General features: G+C 37.4%; 1 non-coding gene across 1 annotated transcript; it reads left to right on the plus strand.

The window, feature by feature from the left end:
• The first annotated feature begins 5726 nt into the window (after positions 1-5726).
• On the plus strand, positions 5727-5909 carry LOC124996092. The gene has a single exon (XR_007110809.1). It is a non-coding gene; the product is annotated as a U2 spliceosomal RNA (small nuclear RNA).
• The last annotated feature ends 272 nt before the right edge of the window (positions 5910-6181 follow it).

A 6181-nucleotide genomic window follows, 5' to 3' on the forward strand; every position in this document is an offset into this window, starting at 1 on the left:
GATCTGTAACCAGAGCCCTGGAAGGCCTGAGAGCGCTCTCGAACACAATGCACGAACATTCCAGCCTCGACAACCCCATGGATGAGTGGTTTGCTAGCACGTTTGGTAAGTGGAAGAGTTTGATTTTATCCTTATTAATGTCGATTGCAGTATTTACAGCCATCCTGGTTACATGTGACTGCTGTTGCGTGCCTTGTATTCGGTCTCTAATGGTCAGGTTTATCACTACTACCATAGAAGGTAAATCTCAGTCACCGCCTTATATGACGCCCCTCCTTTAGGATGAAGTGGAGATGGAGCTGGGAGATATCAGGGATTCGTCTGCAGTTTAAATGTCTGATTTTATACGCTGGGCTAGCTTGTGTTGATCTCTTTATAGAGATCAAAGGGGGAATAACAATTTTTCACTTAGTTAGCTTAGGTTGATCTCTTTATAGAGATCAAAAGGGGGAATTGTGGGAACAGTAAAATGTATGCGTGCTTATGAGTGCCTTAATAATCAGGTTTAATTACTAGAAGTGATTCAATATGCAATATATGTGACATAATCACTGGAACAGAATACACTGAACATGTGGAAAAACACTGGAAGGCCGAATGATATGATTGTATTGAGAACAACATGTACTTAAAGGTCACAATGTATTTTCTGAAGATGTCTCGCGGGGGGAGCAGGACGCGCTGGAAAACAATCTAACAGAGAAAGTGTGTCAAAGAGGAGAAGTAGATGAGCCAATCAGGAAGTAGACAAACACCCTAGACTGTAGGAATAGAAAAGAACTGCTCCCGTGAAGGCAACTCAGATCCAGACTCATATCTTTGTATGTACTGTGGTCTCCACACTCTGCAGACTGTGAAAAATAAATACTCGTACTGGACGTCATTCTCTCGTCTCTTTATTCCTCACATCAACGGACCCGGAGAGGAGAGGAAAGCAGGGCTAAAATTCCTCCTCAACAGTCTACACTTTCATTAAAATGAGACATTAAACTGCAGAAATATTGGAGTGTTATAAAACTTTTGACCAGTAGTGTATATAAAGAAAGATAATGCCCTAAGTTTTCAATATATTTATTTCCACAGCATTACAACATAACACATTGGTCATGTGCTTCTGTTCATGTGATCTCATTTACATGTTCAAAATAAAATTATAAATGAAAATGAAATGTCCCCTCAATTCTCTAAAGTGTCATAAACCCTCTCATAAGTGTTGCTTCTGCACATTAACAAGTTTAATGGTGTTAGCCCTGTGATAGACTGGTGACCTGTCCAAGATGTAGCTTTCCAGTAACATAGCTTTCATAAAGTTAGGTTAGTTTGCTACAGTTCATAAACTAAGCTTTCGGCATCTCAATGGCAGCCTTCCCAAATGGGTACAGTTACTCCCCAGCCTGACATCGGATGTAAAAATGAGAGAGGAATAGCTGGCAGAGGCTATACTGTAGTATGCCATCCTTTGATCTGAGGCAGAATGACAATGCCCCGCAGAAAGAGGATATATTTTTTGTGAGTAGATTCGTGACAGATAAGGATACTTGGCATAATGTGAATGCGAAATGGAGCACTAATGCTGAATAAAAGCGTAGCTGGAGTAGCTAACAACCACTCTTTGTACATCCACAGAACTGACAGAGGACGTTGTGTGGACATTTTTTGTTCTATGTGCCAATTGCCATTTCCAAAACAAGCTGTAAATTCAAAGATTACATCTGCTGCCTTTGTATTTTGTGTTACCATGTTGTTTCATTGACGTATATTTAGAGAAGTCTCTGTTTCCACTTCAACACCCAGGTGTACTTACTGATATTTTGAATTGAATTGAAAATTCGGTAGATAACATTGTTGTAGACTGAAATACAGCATGTGTTCAGTGCCTTTATGATACCATTTATATTGAATAATTTCTGTGTATTCTCAATGCTTTTGATTTCAATAGTGTATTAAAATCATGGATAAATGTTAAGATTAAAAAAGGCAAAAAGAATGAAAAGTTGTCATTTTGTGTTTATTTATCAAAAAAGAATAACTTATTTTCATTAAGAACACAGATAAGTTGTTTTTTAAATTATTTTATTTTTTACAAAAATACAGTTTTAACTATTCCTCTCCTATGCACATGCTGACACTGTTATTTGAACATAGCTAAAATGTGATTGGCTACTATGCCTTCTAAAAATCTTTCGGTGTAAAGCATACCATGTAAAAGATTTGGGAATCTACGCAAAACAATATATATAAATGTTACACATGAGATACTGATGGTATGGTTAGAGCTTACATTACTTACATTACTTATATTATGTTAGGTTGATTGATGGTGTCAATGCACAAGTGTGCCAAAAATGACTCTCAACTATTAAATGTTATATTCTGACAGATGATTTAATGCGGTAATGTGCTGCATAGACTTATATTGCAACGTATAAAGAAGAGTCAAAATTAACATGTGAAATGCCAGAGCTGGAGTTGAACATAGACCTTCTCACTGGGAGGCATCGGCATTAACCCCTGGACCCATGTGCCGTTCTAGTGATGGCTAATTAAATATGAATTAATGACAGAGTCGCTTCCTAAAAGTGTGTAAAATGATTTTATTTTTAAAGTTTCTTTGCGCATACTTATTGTTCTGAGCGTCTGACAGATGCGGCCTCACGCTAGAGGTCTGCCACAAGACCCTATTGTCTCGGACAAACAGCAGCGTAAACAGTGACACTGACAGTGGCATCTCCCATAAACAAAGGCATGGGCCGTAGCATCGGCCGTGGCGACTCCGATGACATTGGCATCAGCCGTGGCATCTCCCCCTAAAAGTGGCATCGGCCGTGGCATCTCCCCTAGAACAGTGGCATCGGCCATGGGATCTAGGGATGCCACCGGAAATGTCACAACTAGTTGCCAATGCCACGATTTGAGGCAGCCCCTACTGGAGAAAGGGAGAATTAGAGAGAAAAAGAAAAAAAAGAGTGATCAACCTCATAGGTTACATCCGGTCATCACTTCCTGTTTTGCGGCCATGTTCATGATGGCGGAGATAAAGCCTGTTTACATCCACGGGGTAAGACCTGAAAATAGTGTTTTAAACTGAGTTAGAATAATTCTTGATGATGTCAAACACTGGCTGACCGGTGTATTGTTAATATTTAAACTTTATAAAGCAGTGAGACTGGATGATTTCTGGCGACCAGGCGAGGGTAATTGCTGGAACGGTCGTTCCTTAATTGATCACTCGGTGAGTGAAAAAACACTCTCAAACCTGTTTGGTTGACAGTAATGTACCTTATGTGTAACTTGTTTGGTTGATTGTGAAGCGGCTGAAAGTTACGTTAATCGGTGTAGCAGACATGAAAAAAGGTGCTAATGGTGCCGCCTGAGACTGGGTTGTGATGCTAATAGGCCATTGACCTGAGCTTAGCAGCTTAGCTTGTTGGTGTCATCCAAATAATTATTTCAGTGTTGTTATTTACTAAGGAATATTTTTCTAAGCTGTTTACTGGTATGTTGAAAAAATAAGATATTGGTGAGACTGATGGATGTAAGTGTGTGCTTGTGATACTTAAGGAGGTAAATATTTAGTGTGGAAACTCACTGTTACCGGTGCAAGGAGAGACAATTAAGCACGTTATGCCTTAATGCCTCTAGCTACCATGGGTTTTCTGAATGTAATGCAATTTTCTACCAAATTACAGGGTACTGTGCAATATAGATATTTTTAATTTTGAAAAATTATATTTTCTTTGTTACTAACTTAACTAAAACTAATTCAGCTCTTGAAACAGTTAACATTAATGTAACTACAGTACTTGGATATAGTTATAGTTATATATAGTTAAAAAAAAGAAAGCACTTTGAATGTATTTATAGTTTTGCAACTACAAATTAATACTTGAACTCTTGAACTAAAGATAGATTTGATTTTTGTTGCACAACTAAACCTTTTGAGAACATGATTTAAACCGGTTAATGCAAATGAATATTATTGATTGGTGATAATCAACATGCTATTCTGATCTGCTTTGACCTCTCTGTAGGTCAGTTCTTTTTTTCTGTGACTTCATTTGACGAGGTCCCAGCCACGGCCCACCGTCTATCAGGGAGTTTCCAGCTGGGTTCATGTGAGGTTTCCAGAGGCCTTTATTACCCCCATGCCTTCATCAAGGCATGGGGGCAATAAAGGCAAATAGTCTTAAGACCTGTCTTTATTGCTGGTTCAATCTTTTGCCAATACAGCTTGTCACACCATGGTCAAAGTGACATGGGATTTGTTATCCTACAAGCAAATTGACATGCTTAAGTTTTTGCTACGATAATGTGTTAGTATCTTTAGATAACACCATATTCTTGTTTCTAAAACAGTTCAGTTAATTCATCTCAATTTTTGTTTGTTCTGAGTCATATGTTACAGTTAAAAAAATATTTCTCAGATGTCTGTTAATGCGAAAGGTCTGAGAGACGTGACATTTTTTTTTTTTTTTTTTTTTTTTTGCAAGAAACGCATTCCAAGATAGATGATATCACTTTTTGGTCTAAACAATGTGGATGCGACGTTTATTTCAGCCATGGTACTTCAAGATCAGCAGGGGTCGCCATCCTACTGAAAAATTTTTCTTTTTAATGGTCACTGAATAATGCTCATACTAACCCCTTGATGATTTCAAATTAATTTTAATCAATATTTATGGGTACAATGGGAGCACTGGAAATAAAAACGTATTAGAACAAATTGGCTTACAATTAGATAACATGAAATCAACATACTCTGATAACGTTATAATAGGTGGTGATCTTAACTTAGTCAATGATAAATTTTATAATTTTCCTACTAGATTTTCTGCAAGTCATCTGAACAACACTTTTATAAACTTCTACAATGACCAAAGCTTAACAGATGTTTGGAGACATTTAAATCTAGCAATATTTAAATTGTCATGGTTCAACTCCAATTATAAATTGACTTGACCACTGGTTAAATGCAACCCACTTGCTGTGTTATGATATTAGCTCTGATATATCTGCTGCTCCACTTACTGACCATAGTGTTGTATCCATCTATGAAACCTAACAACAGTAGAACTTGTTCAAACAAATACTTGAAATGTAACTCTAGCTTAATTAAAAATATTTACTATCAAAAGATTAAATCACTAATTACTGAAACTGTAAACTTGGAAGAATTAATAACGCCCATAAAAAAATATGGGAATTGAATGTGGAAATATAATTTATATAAATCATGTTGGATCTAGGCACACACATTGATGGGTAAAACTGACATTTAAAACTGAAACTGTATAAAAATATATTTATGTGTGCGCAGATGTGCGTGAGACCTATCATGGTATTTAATCCCATGTTTACCAGCAAATTATTAATACAATAATAAAGGAATAATAATAATTATTACATCGTTATTTATATTATAGTAAGAATATATGAAGTAAAATGATGTTTGCATTAATAATTAAGAAGAAAATAAGAAAAGAAATCACAAAACAGACATACAAAACAATAATTATAGTGATAATAATTACAATAATAAACGATAGGGGGAGATAGTGGAGGGGGAGGAGGAAGGATAAGGAAGACAAATCTCCTATGAGACTGATTTATTTATTCATTCTATTTTCATTAATTTTCATGTGGTGTCTGGGCCCCTGCTGACCCACTGGGGACCGGCCTAAGGCTCCCTGTACTCTCCATCTTCTGCCCCCCGCCTGTATCAATAAATAATTTTAATGAAAAAAAAAAAAAAAATCTGTTCTTATCAGTTTAATATCTGATACGTTCTCTATCCGAGGACCATATATTAAGTTGACTTTTAGGGTTGGGAGATGGAGCAAGGGCTTGCTCTCCCCACTCCACGCATCGACCTGGTATTGCCATGTTCTGTGTAGGGCGGTGCTGATGCGAAGTTGAACAGTGGGCAGTTTTATTGCCTTCAACGAATAGCACGCGTACACGGAAAATGGACAGCAATACACTGCTGCAGCTGCTGAAAGAAGAGAACTGAATACAAAAGTGAAAAGAGAAACAAATGTCTCCCAAGAGTGACAACCTGGTGAGAACTGGGGTGGCTATTGCTCAGTCGGTAGAGCGGATTGTCCATAGGGTTAGCGGTTCGATCCCCCGAGTGTGCCATATGCTGAAGTGTCCTTGAGCAAGACACTGAACCCCTAGTTGC

This window comes from Mugil cephalus, chromosome 18 (genome assembly GCF_022458985.1).
Source record: "Mugil cephalus isolate CIBA_MC_2020 chromosome 18, CIBA_Mcephalus_1.1, whole genome shotgun sequence".
NCBI lineage: Eukaryota > Metazoa > Chordata > Actinopteri > Mugiliformes > Mugilidae > Mugil > Mugil cephalus.